Below are 17,502 nucleotides of genomic sequence, written 5' to 3' on the forward strand. Positions count from 1 at the left end.
CATTACTGGTGCTGGTGGCACATTCACATACTCTTGCCCTAAGAAGGGCACACAGGATTTTTTTTCACAGTTCAGCATTCCAGGTTTATGCTAACTGAAAAGAAGTATCATCAACAAACAACCTCCAATATCATGTATTTGAAGCTATAATTATTTTAGTTTGTCAGACTCCATTTAATGTAAAACAATCTCCATCTTGCACTCTGAATCTGAATGTGTCCCTAAGCTCTCTTAACATATGTTGCAGACCATGATGTTTGCAGCCACTGCTGTACTCTCAGGAAAATAAAGCAACATAGAGCCACAAAAAGAACTTTAACTAAAAATATGTCATCCATCTTTCATCACAATTCAACAGTTCTTGAAAGAGATTTTTTTCATACAAATCCCTCTTATTCATTAGCTGGACCCAGTTTTCACTTCAGTTTTCATGTATTTTACAGCAGATAAGCAAAGAACACACTTGAACTTCCTGTAAGGTTCACTGTATATTGTCACTGAATCCCATGTACTGTGCTGTCATAACTTCCATTCCCTGGCTACGGTTCAGTGCAGTGAACTATGCTTGGATGACCTGTTATAAATCATTAACAAGAATTTGCTTGTACAGGTATTTCTGGTGAGAGGTCTTTAAAGTCACCTGGAATGAACTGCTGTGGATTTAGCTGATGAATCATTTTCCTCCACATCTCCTAAGGAGAGTTATTGGGTATAAAGACTTTAATGGAAATTGTATGTATTGCTGATAATACTTCTGAAGTTATGGTTACAGTTACACCCTCTTTGAGACTTGATCTGTTAATGTAAAGAGAACTGTATGAATACAGCAAAATCAGGGTTTTTGTTTAACTTTCTTCATATTAATTGGTCCAGATCTTTAATCACTTTAGTTATGCATCGACTCAGTGCACCATACTGGAAAGCCTAAAGCTGCCTGCCGAATTCCTGGTGCAACTGCATCATTCCTGTAGAAAGAGGGATCACTGATCATTGTGTGGGATATGAGATCCATATAGGAGATCTGTACAGATATCCTGCTTTGGGCATTGCACGATCATGTTTGCTTCTTCCTGATCCTGTTGATCCACAACACCAGGAGCCTAAGCAGAGTCAGACCAAACTGAAGGAACTTTCAGTTTTCTTCTGTAGATCACAGGACTGCCAAGTATTACTAAATACACTGAAACATACAAAAATACAGATGTCCTACAGCTATGATCTTCTTAACCACCTCTTGGGTACCATTGGGTAATTTGTCCTTCCTTCAAATGATAAGTTGACCATTGGTCTTAGGCCCACCGAGGTGACATGTGGAACTTGCAGGCTGATAGAGTTACTGCAGGATAAATGCAGAAAGTAAACAGATCCAATAAGGAACTCAGAATACATGTAGGTATTCAGCAACTAGGGTCAGTTTGCATTTGTAATCTGTGCAATGATTATGACTCAGGACATGTCTGATGAAAAAAAGATTTTCCTTGCTAATTACAGTGTGCTACAGATAGGTTAAAGTAGAGAAAGATACTTCATTATTATAATGGAATTTCCAAGCAGAAAAACAAAACATTTATCTACGAGATCAGAGCTCCTTTAAGTCTCATTTTGTTTTTAAATAGACAATTGCATGTATCAGCTATTCCTTAGTTCACTGAAACAATCTCCAGGCCTATATCAGAGGATGTCAGCTTTTGTTGCTTCCTTTGAATTCTGAGAAGTATGCATTCAGTTATCTTATGCTGCTCTGGATCTCACGAGAGGAGCACAAGACCAATATTGCATCACTATCCTTCTTTCTGGAGTTACTTTAATGAAATTTTGGTTCTAATTTTTTTTGCCAAATCTACTTTACTTTAATATATCTTCTTAACCTTCACTTAAATTACCCTTTATTTACAGCATTTAAACAAGAGTTTAAGGCCTCATAAACAAATGGAAATTTGTTTATGTAAGCATTAAGTAAACTTCAACAGCCTGTTTTTGTTGCAATTTATTCCACTATAAAGTATGAGTAACTCCACTGAGTTGACACAGTTACACTGTTATAAAATGAAAAGACATAAGAGAAGAATCAGTAGAGACTTATGATCTGCCAATGGACTTTGAATTCCCTGTTTGTGACATCCTTCAGTCACAAAAGCAAAACAGACACTGAAGTCCTAAGGTCTCATGATAGAATTTGTGCTGGATACGTGTTCTGCCTCTGTCCTCTCATTATTTGCACATGTTGCAAAACACTACATCAGACTTTACCAGAGTATAATTAGACTGCCTCATAATTCCATGTCCATTTCAGATTTTTTCAGAAATGTATCTAGATAACAGAAATAATGTATATCAGTTAATTTCCAAAGACACTGGTATTTCTGTTCTGTGATGCTTTGAAAAGTTTGAAACATGTAAAAAAGGGGATAGTTTATGTTCAATAAGAAGGGAAGGGGGCTGTTATTTCCACCAGGACCATTATTCCCCCCAAATAAGAAAGTGAGTAGAAACAGGATGATAATTATAAAAATTATTGTTTGAAACTGAAGACTTGTCCAAATTAGAGTTTATAACTGCCTCCTGCAGTGAGATTGGAATATACTCAACAACTAAGAAAATACTTACAGTGGAAAGCAAAATTAAGATTTAAGACAATTATTTCTTTAGAAGCTATGGACAAAGGGCTACAGGAGTCTACTAATTCAAGGGGGATGAATATAAGAAATGGAATGATCAGAATTAGACTGAAAATTTAACAATTATTAACATCTGTATTCTACTGTTTGTAAAAAAATGTGGAAGTAGATTTTTTTCCACTCAGAAAGGGTAATGCTCAGACTGAAGTTTAAACATATTTAGGGGTTCATACATTTTTAAAAAAACCTGAATCAGATCTATCTGCACCCACAGCCAACATTATAATATTCCTTACCACTTGCTTTAAGATGGAGGAACTTTTTCCTCAATAAATCTTGAGGCAGAACAATGATTTCAGGTAGGGTGAATGTTATAAAGCAAGATGCTTATGGCTTATAACTATGAATGTGGATAAGATCTCCTTAATATAAAGGTTGTAATAAATATAATGTAATATAATAATAAATAATATAATAAATAGTACTTATTAGCACAGTGATAATTGCTAACAACAGCTGCTTCTCATCTCTCTGTAAGGGAACTGAGGATCTGCAGGTGTCTCTGCATACTATATGGGAGGAAATACTAACTTTTCGGTAGTGACCACTGTACATTTCCATCCTCAATGTGCTTTCCACAGCAAGTTAGATGTTTTATAAGTTAGCTGCTTCAGTTTACTTTGTCTGGACCCTTTATTCTTCAGTATTTGTGAGCTGCTAGTCTCAGCAGTATTACATGAGCTTTGTCCTGGTTTTGGCTGGGATAGAGTTAATTTTCTGTCTAGTAGCTGGTATAGTGTTATGTTTTGGATTTAGTATGGGAATAATATTGATAACACACTGATGTTTTCAGTTGTTGCTAAGTAGTGTTTAGACTAAGTCAAGGATTTTTCAGCTTCTCATGCCCAGCCAGCAAGAAGGCTGGAGGGGCACAAGAAGTTGGGACGGGACACAGCCAGGGCAGCTGACCCAAACTGGCCAAAGGCATATTCCATACCATGTGACGTCCCATCTAGTATATAAACTGGGGGGGAGTTGGCCGGGTGTGGGCAGATCGCTGCTTGGGGACTGGATGGGCATTGGTTGGCAAGTGGTGAGCAATTGCATTGTGCATCACTTGTATATTTCATTTCTTTTATTGTAATTTTATCATTATAATTCTCATTATTATTTTCTTCCTTTCTGTCCTATTAAACTGTCTTTATCTCAACCCACAAGTTTTACTTTTTTTTCCAATTCTCTCCCCCATCCCACTGGGTGGGGGGAGAGTGAGTGAGTGGCTGCGTGGTGCTTAGTTGCTGGCTGGGGTTAAACCACAACAGTCCTTTTTGGCTCCCAACGTGGGGCTCGATGGGTGGAGATAACGACAAATCTGACTGGAACGCATTAGAACAAATTTGTTACAAGCATTCATTATATTCGTTCAATAGTCGCTGGTCACAATGTTGATTTATTTGCTCTCAAAGTTGGCGCGCTTGTTCTTAAAGTTGCGTTTTGTAATACCTTACTTACAGTATATGCTCCCTGTTGTGCTGTTTATCACCTGTGGGAACTGGGCTAGAGTTATCATGTTGTTGTACTTTGTGACACTGGCTTATGATGCAATAGAATTGCTGGTCATGAAAATAATCTGGTATTTGTACTCAGCATTGGGCTGTCTCGTTAGTAATGATCTCTAGGACAGCTTGTTACCTCTGTATATCAGGAGCCATCTATCAGAAACTATTAATAATTACACATTTTACCTTTTCTCCTCGGAGAGCCAATCCATGGGGGAGACACCTCCCTTCATCTTCCCCTTCTTCTTCAGGCAAATTACAATAGCTCTTGAGAATTCTGAATATCCTTGGGATGTGTTCCAGGTCTTGTTTAAGGTTAAACAACTGTTTAAGAATATCACCCAGAGATCTGCCGCGTGGCTGGATAATCATGGGTGGCCTGGCATGTGGGAGAATATGGGCAGGTGTATTGGGTCTGGCTGAGATGGAGTTAATTCTCCCCACAACAGCCCTCATAGTGCTGTGCTCTGCATTGGTAGCTAGAAAGGTGTTGATAACACACCAGTGTTTTGGCTACTGCTGAGCAGTGCTGGCACAGCATCAAGGCTGTCTCCCCAACATTTCCCCCCTGCCTCACCAGCAGGCTGGGGCTGGGCAAGATCTTGGGAGGGGACATAGCCAGGACAGCTGACCCAAACTGACCAAAGGGATATTCCATACCATATGATGTCAGCTCAGCTATACAAGCTAAGTAAAGGGAGCAGGAAGTGGGGGCATTCGTTATTCACGTTTGTCTTCCAGAGCAACCACTATGCATACTGAAGCCCTGCTTCCCAGGAAGTGGCCAGACATTGCCTGCTGATGGGAAGTAGAGAATAACATCATTTGTTTTCCTTTGCTTTCATGCTCGACCTTTGCTTTTGCTTTATTAAACTGTCCTTATCTTGACCCGCAAGCCCTTTGTTATATTTTCTCTCCCCTGTGCCACGACTGAATTAAGCGCTCAAGCTCTCTGTGCAAGATTCCCTTTATTTCACAAAAGAATCAAACTTATATATGTTTCAACAAAGATCTAGAAAGAACTAACGGCATACAGCCAATACTACTAACACAGGAGCGCATATCTGGCTCAGCTGGGATGTTTGCCAGTCCTCAGAACAGTTAAAGATAAAAACATTCCATACACATACTCGTGACTGTCTTCAGCCCCATCTTCCCAGGCCTACACAAGGCCATCCTCCAACCTGACCTTGTAAAACTAGTTCTTCAAAGGCTTAGCAAACATGCAGCACAACAAATTCTAGCGGTCACTCTTGAAAACAAATGCCAGGTGTTCCAAGCTGCTCCCACACCCCTGTCCAGCTGAGGAGGGGGAGTGATAGAGCGGCTTTGGTGGGCACCTGGCGTCCAGCCAGGGTCAACCTACCACAGCAGGTATCTAGAGAATTTCTCACCTCCAATGGTTTGGAACTTCACTCCCGAACAACTACAGGACCCTGATAAAGTGATAGAATATTTGAAAGGAAAATGCTGTGGCTATGCCAAAGAGGCACAACTTACCGTACTGTGCTGGGCCCTGGCCAGTATCTACCAAACACTGCTTAATATTATGCAGCACCCTCAGGGGGAAGGGAGGGAAAACAGACCAACAGGCACTGTGGCCACTCCAACCCTCACAACAGGCACTGCAGCTGAACCAGAGAACCAACCTGTGCCAGTATCAGTCGCCCCCATACAGAAGAAGAAATATACAAAAAAATCAGTTCGCTTAGTAAGGGATGAAGATGAACCAGGGTCATCACGAGTGAGCGAGTGGCTGCGTGGTGCTTAGTTGCTGGCTGGGGTTAAACCATGACAGCTTATAGGCTCAACACTTGTTAATCAAGCCTTGTGCACATCCCTCTCTACATAGCTGAAAAATGGGAATGGAATATTGCTCTTTATTTGATAGTATCTCCACTTGTATTGCAATAACTGGCAAGAGACCAATTGTCAGTCACTACTGAGCTGCATTTTATTCCTCTCCCTATTAACAGAACAATACCTGCTTCATTTCTTTTTGGCTGCTTCGGTGTTCATTTACGAATTGACAGACATGATGCATACCAAATATTTACTTCCAGCAAATCTTGCAGAGCTTTATTAGCACTGAAAATCAACACCCTATACTGAGGCAGGAGGACCAGCAAATAATCTATCATTTGGAATAGTAAAGGATATCATCACAGATATGAGGGCTTGGTCCCAACCCGGCAGAGAATACAAGGATGTGCTTCCCTAACAATAGAAGCAACATGAGCACATCCCACCTTTTAAAAAATTCAGTCCCAGTCTGACATCTGTCTCTGCTTTCTGCATCATGTCTTCAGAGACTATTGAAAAAAACTTCAGATCTTTGTCCTTCTTTCCATTGACTTGAGCATAGGACTTCTACAGGATAAACCCCAAGGTTGACAGTTCGATTTCTTACACCCAACAGGACTTTCAACCAGAAGCATAAAGCCCATCTGTGCAGAAGACAGAGTCTCAGGCCATAGAACTAAGCAATATAAATCTCACCACCTTAAACTCTAAGGGCACACCAAGTTTTTAAACAGTTCTTTCTCCATAAAAACACATAACGTATATTGAAGGAAATCAAACTCAAGCAAACTGCTGTCAAAATAAAACACTCCATGCATAAACAATTCTCTCGCTGAGGAAAGAGAGCAAGAAACAGTTTAACCTGAATGTCCACAGATACCTCAGTGATGATGGTGTTAAGAAACCATAACAGAGTAATACAGAGAGTTAAGTGGCTGTTGCCAATTGGTAGAGCTTCATGGCTTTCATGTAGCTATATTGATTTAAACGGCTGAAGATCTGGGCTCTAAACTTCAACAGAAGTTGATAAACTGGCAGGTTCTTCAGAAATAAGTTTTAAAGTCAAGTGACATAATCAAGAACATCTGGGCAAAAAGAGCTCTACTGCACATGCCCTCAGACAGGGTATACCATTCTCTAAGGCAAATAGATAAAACATATGAGAAAAAAACTTGCTAGCTCAGCATTTTTATAAATAAAGATGTACCTTCCCCTCTTACTGTGGTTACCACTTGTTTTGAATTTGTGTGGCTGGGTTTTGATAGCAGGAGAGGGGACTGCAGGGGTGGCTCCTGTGAGAAGCTGCTAGAAGCTTCCCCGGCTCCGAGTCGGACCCACCTCTGGCCAAGGCCGACCCAATCGGCGATGGTGGTAGCGCCTCTGGGAGAAGAGATTTAAGAAGGGGAACCTGCAGTGGGGGAGGAGATTGGAGTGTGAGAGAAACACCTACGCAGATACTGAGGGCAGTGAAGAAGGGGGAGGAGTTGCACCAAAGGAGGTGATGCCCCTGCAGCCCGTGGTGAGACGGCAGGCTGTCCCCCTGCGGCCCATGGAGGTGAGCGGTGGAGCAGATGCCCACCTGCAGCCCGGGGAGGAGCCCACGCCGGAGCAGGTGGATGCCCCAAAGATGGTCGTGACTCCATGGGAAAGCCCGCGCTGGAGCAGCCTGTGCCTGAAGATCTGTGGCCTGCGGAAAGGACCCATGCCGGAGAAGTTAGTGAAGGACTGCAGCCTGTTAAACCACGACACTACTGTGTTTAAACATTAATGACTCTTTGGCCCACCCTTGTCCTCTGACTGTACCACTACCTCCAGCTGACTGGAGTGACTGACAAACTGCATAACCTGATATTCAAAGTCATTATATTAAAAATACCTTGCCATTCTGCACGATAAATGGTTTCCACTTGGAATTATTTAACAGAGAAATATTTTGTCTACTTTTGCTAAAGGGGTTTGCTTTGCTTGCAAGGTCATTCAGAATGAGCGCCCTGAACTTTGAACCATATCTGCAAAGTGAGATAAACAAGAGCCATATAAATACCACAGCCCTTTTCTCCACACTGTTTTCTTCTGCAGTGGAGTTAAGCAAAGCTGCCATGGTGGGGGGGGTGGGGGGGAAGGAAAGGGTAAGTGTGCTGGTTTTGCTACAAAAGAGCTTCATGACTTAAGACTTGGCAGTGTGTCTGCTTGTTTCTTTGTCTGAAAAGGCTGACTGTGGAAATTTCCATTGGAAACCAACTAGAAAGCTGAAATTCAAAGAGAAGTATAATTCAGAACATAGCTCTCATCTAGTTCACAGGGTGAGACAGCTGTTGCTGGGCACTGTATGCCAGCGCTGCAGAAGGATCTCAAGATGTCATAGTGTGGACACATATTTAGCTAACATCGGCCGCAAGAGCATTCCAGAGGCCTTTAGAAGACCTTGAACAGAATAAACAAGAAGACTAAAAAAGAAAGATGCCAATTAGAAGAACACAGGTGCACATTCCACGATAAAGGGAACTTGGCACAAAGAACCTCAATTTGGCAGTTTATCTTGACCAATTAGACTGAGACAAGTTTTGCATGTTTTAATTGGTATAACCAATTATGTCCTATGTTTATGCGCGTGTACAGAGTTAGTATAACCAATTATATCTTATGTTTATGCACATGTACAGTGTTGATATAACCAATCATATTTTATGCTTGTGCGCGTGTACAGTGACTTTGCAGAATATGTGACTATAAGTATGTGTGTGTTTTAGCAATAAAGTGTCGTCTGTTGTCTGCTCTCAAGATTACAGGCGTCCGTCTACTTCAATCTCCTCATCATAGGAGTTTCATGTGTTTATAATGGATCCCTATAAAGGCGGGCAGCTTTCCAGATGTGTTGAAAGAGTAAAAAACTGGCCCTGTTGATATCTATTGGACCACAGTTTAATCTTCAAAGTACTGAACCTAAAATGCTTTTGGTAGAACTGCAGGAAAGAAACATTAGGGACAGCAGGATATCACAAATGATGTTGGCTTTGCAGCGGCTGGCTCTTGTTTTAAAAGATCAATTATTAAAATGCTTTAATTTTGTGGAATATGACAAGACTGATGAAAAGCATGTTATTTATCAGAACTTCGTGTTTCCAAAACATTCTGCTTTTACTGTCAGACTCTGATGCGAGTGGTGGGAATTATACAATTATGGGACATGTTGGGGAGCAGTTTTATAATGTTATATATTTCTCAATAATGGGTGCTTTCTGAACATATTAAGCCAAAATTATTATGTTAATGGAATAAAAGGAAAGGATAATTACAGAATTTCTCATGTTTTGATTTTCATAAACATTAAATGGACTCAGTGTGGGCAGGATATTTTGTAAGATCTGGGAATCCTGAAACTGAGTTTTCATTTCCTGTTTTTGCAGAATTGTTTCTAGTGTCTGCATTCTTAAGAGATTTTTCTCAATGAAATCCAAATGCTACAGACTGACTTGTAAAAATCTTTAAGTCTTTTTTTCTGCCAGGTTCTGTAATACTTGCTATGTACTGAAATACACTGTTGGTGCAATTACTTTTAAGTCAGTGGAATTACTCTGGAATTGGTTGGAATCACACTGGAATCTGGAATGAACTGGTCTAGATTCTTACTGGTGTAAACTGGCTCAGCACCACTGATTTCAAAACATGAGAAATGAGGCCACTTTAAAATCACTGAAATGTTAAAAACAAGTGTTAAAAACAAGTCAAGAAGAAATTACAGAGGAAGGAAGAGCCTAGTCTGATTAGTAGCAGAAAAGAAAATCCAGTTATTTTGAACACTTACTCTTCAGCTGTTTACATATAACAACAACAACAACAACAAAAAAATGCCTATTTATTATAGGGGAACTCCACTGCAAAATGAAAGAAATATGATCAAGCAGTAAATGTACTAGCTCAAATTTATTCTTACCTTTTTTTTTTTTTTTTAAACTGAATGGAGCCAATATCCTGCTGTGTTTTGCTATGGGAAGTTCAGAGTCTGAACTTTGTTTAGGATCTCATTTTGTTTATTTTATCTCTTTTCAGATAAAACCCAGCCATGTGGGAAGGGCTGGGGCTAGTTCTGGCTCTCTGTCTCCTCCTAGGAGGAGGGACAGAGATCCAGAACTGCAAGGAGCCCCCAGAATGGCGTATCAGGGAGGAGAACCCAATGCTGAACTCTAGGGGCTCAGTGACAGTGATAGCTCTCCTCCAAGCCAGCTGATACTTGTGCCTGCTGCAGGCTTCCAGGTAAGTGTAAATATCTTTCCCAGTTTTTGTTAAAACATGACTGGTTAATTTTTTAATGCCATCTGAGGATAATATATGTGCCCAACTACAGATGCACTCATTGAACTCTAGCTTTCTCAAATGCTGCCATCCCAGCTGGCATGTGTGACCCGGTGACCAGGTTAATTCCCAGTGGGAGCATTCTGTGCCAGTGGCTCAGATTCTTCAGCTCTTGGCTTAGTCCTGACTGACAGATCACCTTCTCCAGATTGTATTTACAATGTAAAAGTATGATCAACTTGACATTAATGAAACCCAAAACACATGAAAAGCCAACAGAAACAGTTCCTCAAGAGCTATGCTTCAGTTAGTAACAGATGATTAATGTAGCAAAGATGCTGAAGCCAAGAAACATCATAATTCTCTGACATGGCTAGAACACCTGAAACAGAGATATCCATGATCACTCATTTCTTATGTAAGATCTGTAGGGAAAAATGCAAATCAAAACATGTGCTTTTAATGTGCTTTCCCAGCCCCTGTTCAGAGGTCCTACATATAAAAAAAAAAAATCCAGAAGATAAGGTAAAGACTGGCCTTGTGAAAAATAGATGAAGCATTGTTACGGATGCACGACTAACCAAATCCAACAGGTGTTAAAACTCAGATTTATTCTTCAGCAAAAGTTAGTTAGAAGTCCGGTAACATTTTATAAAACCACAGGCTCAATGATGTAAAGAGAATTAATACTACACGGCCGACTTAAGAATCCCCAAGATTTAAAGTGATGGCTCAAAATGCGCGTATCACTCCCCTAAAAGCTGAGGGCTCTCTCCCTCGAGGAGTTACCTCGGACTGTGCCCCGGCCCGAGGGGGAGTCCCCGACTGCAGACCCGCTGCTCGAGGAGGACTGCCAACGTGTCCTCCGGCGGGACCCCGTTTATACCCCTGTCGAATCTGACCTGTGGTCATTTAATTCTATTGGCTAGGAGGGTCACCTCGGTGTACCTGGCGCATCTCAATTGGCCAGTTCAAATTTCAACCTGCAGCCTCCAGGGTTTCCTTCCCCTTCTCCCTTCCTGGAGAAGTTTTGTTTCCTGCTGGCAGGATGGGGGGGGGCGGGATGTACTGCCACAAGCATTCAAGGGACTCATCAGTGTTATATTTTCATACAAGATCTGGGACATTGGTGCTCTGGTTTCTAGAACCTACTTCTGTACAAATAATTAGGTATCATGATAGTAACTGCAGCAAGAAAATAATTTTGAGCTAACCCAAACAGGATTTGTATACAGCCTTTATCTTGGATTCATTTGGTGATTGTGAAATCACATTGGCTTAAAAATTCATAGTGCCGGTTTCAGAGCTTGATTTTGAGCACTGTAATAACATCTTAGTTTCCCCCTCTAGGCTGCATAACTTCATATTATAATAGTCTTTGCAAGTTTTTCAAGAACTGGATTTTGAAAAAGTGGTGGTAAATCTCTGGCTCCATCAAAGTAAAAAGTGGGCTTTATGATTGGCTTTCAAGGTAGTTGGGTTTGATTCCATACATTTTAGAAAGGCTCTAAAGAACCTTTCAAGTTCTAGGCTATTTCCTGAAACTGAAAAAATAATTTTCTAGAGCAATTCAGTAGGAAGGCATGATCCTGATACAAATGAAATGGAAAAAAAACCAACACATCATACAGCAAGAAAGCAGCTTTCTGTACTATATAGCAAAGAAAGATTTTTGTGATGGGACACCAAAGGGGAAGACTAATAACTGCCAGCCAGGTCATGCACACATTCTGTAGCCATCCTTTTGACCCAGTTGCTGTAATATCCCTTTTCTGGCTATTATAGAAAATAGCCTTGTCAAGATGAGTGGGAGAGCTATTGGCTTTTTACTGCAGGTTTGCTTTCCTGATTATTCACCTTCCTGCTGTATTTACTTTATGCATTCTTTAACCAACTGTGACCTAAAACTCAGCATTTAAATAAAGACATCAGATAAACTAACTGTGTTAGACCATGAAAAAAAAGAAAAATAACACTGAATTCAGTCTGAAAACAGATGTCTGCTTTACTTAGTACTACATTTTACTTACAAGGACAGGAACCATGTCATGGCAAATGGCAATAATAATGTTTTAATAGTGTTAGACTGTTGTCATTAAAACTGGGAGGAAATAACATTCACTGTTATGAAAGCAAGATGGAGCGTATTAACTTTTGTTGAATGTGGCAAATCACTTATGTCTGGAAGCATGCATACATTTAAAAATAATATTTTTGTATTGCAAAGGAAAAAAAAATCTTATGATTCCCTAATGATTTATGGTCTTGCTTCTTTACATTCTCCACTAGATTGGAGGACCTGCAAGTGAAGTTGGAGAATGAAGGACTGGTCAATATCTCATATGGAACTTATTCCCAGAGGAACTTTCACTTACTGAAAGAAAGTGTTTCAGACTATATTACTGTCTACAGCAAGCTGATGTCTGGACTACCTTAAGTGGAAACAAAGATGATTTTCTCATCTATGACAGGTTTGTGTTTAGAGGGAAAAACAGGAAAATATTTGCATATATTTAGAGTAATGCTTTGTAAATCTCTATATTATTTCATTGATTTGCAAATAACCTGGTTACCTCACAACAAAGACATCATAATCAACTTCTAAGTTGCACTAAGTAAAGCACTTGCACTTTTACTGGGAAAAGGAAGCTACAAAAGAGAAGTCTGCTTTTGCTTAAGTAAGTTTGAAATAAATACATTTTTCTTTGTAATCACTGTGGATTTAGATTAATATAACTGAGTGTAGAATTTGATAGCATGATTCTGGTCTTACACTGTTTTTATTTTCAGACTTCATTACATCTATGCATGTGAAAGTAGAATCAAACAAGAAAAGCTATCTGAGTTCTCATGAAAACATTTTGACCAGAGTTGTTGAAAATGTCATGTAGCTGTATGGAAAAATTAGTCTTTAGGTGAAACTTAAAACTTTGGAAAAAAATAGCTTTTTGATCATAGAATTCCAGGATATGTATCTTTTGGCAGAACCAATAATAATTGTTTAATTGAAATGCTGATTTTTCAGTTTTGATGTGATGGAAATTATTTGACAAGTCCTGCACTTCTAATGTGTCCATCTTAATTACTATTATGTTACTGTAATGAACATTCTCAGTTCATACTGAATAAAGAATTAGAAAGTTACTTAACTTTTTTTTGGTAATATAATGAAATTGCACAAGTTAGCTAAATTAGGCTTGTGGGATGAAACTAGTACTGGAATGATCTTTAGAAAGTGATTGCATGTATGCATGTATGTATGCAGCAAATATGCCTAAGTATGGAAGGTTGCTGTTGTATGACAGACAAACAGAAGGCAGCTGTATGTAGTGCATGGAGAGGCTCTAAGGCTGACACCTGCACTATGAATTGGTTTGGCACTAGTTTGGCTGTGATCCATTACGGTTCTAGGAATGTATGTCCTTATTGTGCCTTTACTGGCAATGAAGTTTTTGCCTGTTGCTGGTCCTAGACGTGCACTGCAGATGTGTAGGGAGCTAAGGCTAGAGGACTGTTGTGAGAGACTGAAAGAGTTAATGTCTCAAACATTGTGGTGGGGCAAGTTCTGCTTAGCAACGACGAACTCTGCATAACAACGAACCCTGCCCAGCAAGGAACCATAGGTGAAGAGAAGCGGATCAGCACCCATCAGCAACAGGAGGGGGAGGTTGTGCTGGAGGGTGCACAGCTCCCTGTTCTGAGGTTCTGTTCTGATATGCTGAACAGGGCAGCTCACCATGTATGGCAAAAGATCCAGTCTGCAGGGAAGGGGAAGTTACTCTCCAATCGACCCCCAAGCCCATGGACCTATTTCCCAAAGGCTCACAAACTGCTCATGACACCTAATTAGCCTAATGAGTTTGAGTGCCCACCCAAAGGAGGGGCAAGGATGATAAAAGGACACAAATTGATGCCCCAAGGGTGCAAGCCCACCAGAACTGGACCCTCAGCTGACTGAACCAATGCTGGACCCAGGACTGGTGAAATCTTTCTTCCTTTTTCTCTCTCTGTCTTCTTCTCTCTTTCCTTTTCCACAATCCCTACACCTCATCCCTTTAGCTATAAACCGTTGACCAAGTCTGGGACTAGGAGTGGATCCAGCCGCCCCTGGGCCCTTCTCTGAGGAGGAGTCTGGAAAGCAAGGGGGTCTGCTCTGAACCTCGTGACTCAACGGGAGGGATCTCCTTATTCCCTGAATCAATGTATATGGTTACCACGGGTTACACGGTTTACTGAGATAGTTCCATACCAATTCCTGTTGTGAGAAACCCCATCACCTACTGTTATGCCTCCCAAGTTCAGTTTGCTTCTGTCATGAATAAAATATTTAACTGATTGGTGTTGTTTTACCTTAGTTTAGCCTGAGGGAATTCCGAATTCAACGCAGACTCCCTGGTCTGTTCAGTCCGGGTTGTGACAACTGTGTGTTTACATTGCAGGTGGGGTACTTAAAAAGGTACTGTCATGTGCAAGTTCCACATTTACTCCAGCTGCTTTGTGTACTAGTTGTGTAGTCAAGTGCATACCAGAACACTCAAGTACAGACATGGGGCGAATAGGCACCATAAAAATCCCCTCATGCACACTAAATCACTAATGCAAATGCACTGCACATTCCAATCAAAAAACATGTCATGATGCATTAAAACATTCCTTGTATGGATGCAACAACCATGTGGTGATTTGTCCCACTATGCAAACAGCCCTCCTCAAGCTAGGTCTGTAATGAGCGTACCTTTGCTAATCTAAATGCCATTAAACTAGAGGCTTCTGCCAGTAGAGTTGTTATGTGTTGTGGTTTAAGCCCAGCTGGCAACAAAGCACCATGAAGCCACTCGCTTGCTCACTCCTCCCCCCCAGGCCCTAGTGGAACAAGGAGGAAAAAATATAAAGAAAAGCTTGTGGGGTCAAGACAAGGATGGGGAGGATTCACTCAACACTTATGGTCTGTACAGTATGGGTGGATTGACGTGAATAAAATAAGGTATGATAAGACAACATTTAATTTTATGTCTATGCATATGTAACCACAAAGTCTTTCTCTCCTTAGATGTGGCTGTCTAGTGTATTATCTGGGTCTGCTCTATTCCTTCCTGTCTTTCCAATATGTGGAAGAATCTATTAAGATTGCATACTGTGAAAACAAGTGTGGAAATTGCTCTTACACAGTATTTTCTTGCTTCATTCTATATATACTAGAAAAGGAAACTGGATTTGACTGGTACTTAAAAAAAAAAAAAATATTTTGGTGTGATTAATCCAAAAAGACATGATTTAGAATCTACACATTTCATGTATCTTGACAGAGAGCTTTTAAACATTTTTCAAAATGAATTAGATTAGTCTATTATAAATTAATTATTTAAATTTCTGCCCTTGATAGAAATGCAAATACTTTTCAGAAATCTAAATGCAATTATTGGATGCTAATTCTGTTTCTGCAGTAACATGCAGCTAGTGAGCATTTAGCTACTCTAGTTTTTGGGGACAGGTAGGTACTTAAACAGTATATTTTCTGAAAACCTGGGAGTCAAATCTCATCTGGTTTGAGTTACTATTCCTTTTAGTTTGTTTAAACACAGTATACAATAGTTATTTTTAAAAAGTGATAATACAAGGTGACAAAGTATTGTTACTGTTAAAAAAAAAGGGTAGCTTTGTTTTACATATAACTAGAGATCAGAACTACTTTAAGGATTATCAAGAAATGCACATTCATAGTCATAAAAGTTCAATGAGAAGAAATATTTTTTTTAGTTCCCATCATACAGTTTTCCAGCTAAATGTAGACCTCAGGTAGGTGAAGTGTGGGATCCTACAATAAGAATACTTGTTACTATAATAATTCCTAAAAGTTTATATTGAGCCCTGTCCAGTTATCAGTGGTATTGTAAAACAAGGTTCCTTTTGATACATTCATATCTTTCTTCAGCAAAGTAGCACAAAAAAATTATAATTGGGTTTCAGGTTCTGCAAAAATGTTAAGATAATTAATATTTTACAACTAGTTTAATTAAATACAATGCCTTGTATTTAATGCAAACTTCTGTTTTGTAGGAACCTGATATTGATATTTGTGAAAACATTACTAAAAAAAGCAGATTAAAAGCTAGCAGAGATAGAACCCAAACCAAGTGGTCAACATTCACATCACCACAACCTGCACAGACACAGACGCCACCACAACCATCACAAGGGCAGTCATCATTCAAAAAATCAGAATCATCAGGCTCCTGAAACTCAAAGACATCATTCTCACAGCAGTCAGTGTCATAGAGTTTTTGGCCATAACAGACATGATCAGCAGATAGTCATGAACAGGTAGACACTGTTCCTCCAGGAGAAAGTGTGGAAATTCTTACACAAGATAAAAAGCTATGAAAAAAAGGGAAAACCAGCTGTAAAAAAAGTTAACTTGAAATTGGCAGACTGCATCAGACTCAACTTCTAGTAGCTGATGCTGTCATTGTCGACACCTTTTGTTTGAAGAGCTAGGAAATTCTGTCACTTGACAGTGTTGCGGAGCACTTCTAAATTCTTGCAGGTGACATGGCCAGCTGTCAGCAGAGGACATCATTGACTCTTGACAGTGATGTCTGCTCACTGCTGCCTGAGAGTCACAAGCAGCAAGTGAAACTACTGACACCTTGTCATGGTATAAGCCCAGCTGGTAACAAAGCACCATGAAGCTGCTCACTCACTCTTCCCCCCTGGCCCTGGTGGGATGATGAGGAGAAAATATAAAGAAAAGCTCGTGGGCCAACACAAGGACAGGGAGGGATCACTCACCACTTATGGTCACGGGCAAAAGACAGGCTCAACTTGGGGAAGAAACAAAATCAATTTCATTTACTACCAATCAAAACAAGGATACTGAGAAGTAAAACCCAAACCTTAAAACACCTTCCCCCCACCCCTCCCTCCTTCCCAGCTCAACTCCACTCCCGGTTCTCTCTACCTCTTCCCCCCAGCAGTGCAGGGGGTTGCAGTCAGTTTGCCACATGTTGTCTCTGCTGCTCCTTCCATCTCAGGGGGAGGACTCCTCAATGCTCTTCCCCTGCTCCAGCATGTGGTCCCTCCCACGGGAGACAGTTCTCCACAAACTTCTCCAATGTGAGTCCTTCCCACAGGCTGCAGTCCTTCAGTCACAGACTGCTCCAGCGCGGGCTTTCCCATGGAGTCCCGGCCATCTTTGGGGGCATTCACCTGCTCCGGCATGGGCTCCTCCC

At 40.5% G+C, this 17,502-nt stretch overlaps 1 pseudogene; it reads left to right on the forward strand.

Annotated features, from left to right (window-relative positions):
* Window positions 1-8,062: 8,062 nt before the first annotated feature.
* Window positions 8,063-16,947, forward strand: LOC121232752 (annotated as a pseudogene).
* The last annotated feature ends 555 nt before the right edge of the window (window positions 16,948-17,502 follow it).

The sequence above is a fragment of the Aquila chrysaetos genome, chromosome W (assembly GCF_900496995.4).
Source record: "Aquila chrysaetos chrysaetos chromosome W, bAquChr1.4, whole genome shotgun sequence".
NCBI lineage: Eukaryota > Metazoa > Chordata > Aves > Accipitriformes > Accipitridae > Aquila > Aquila chrysaetos.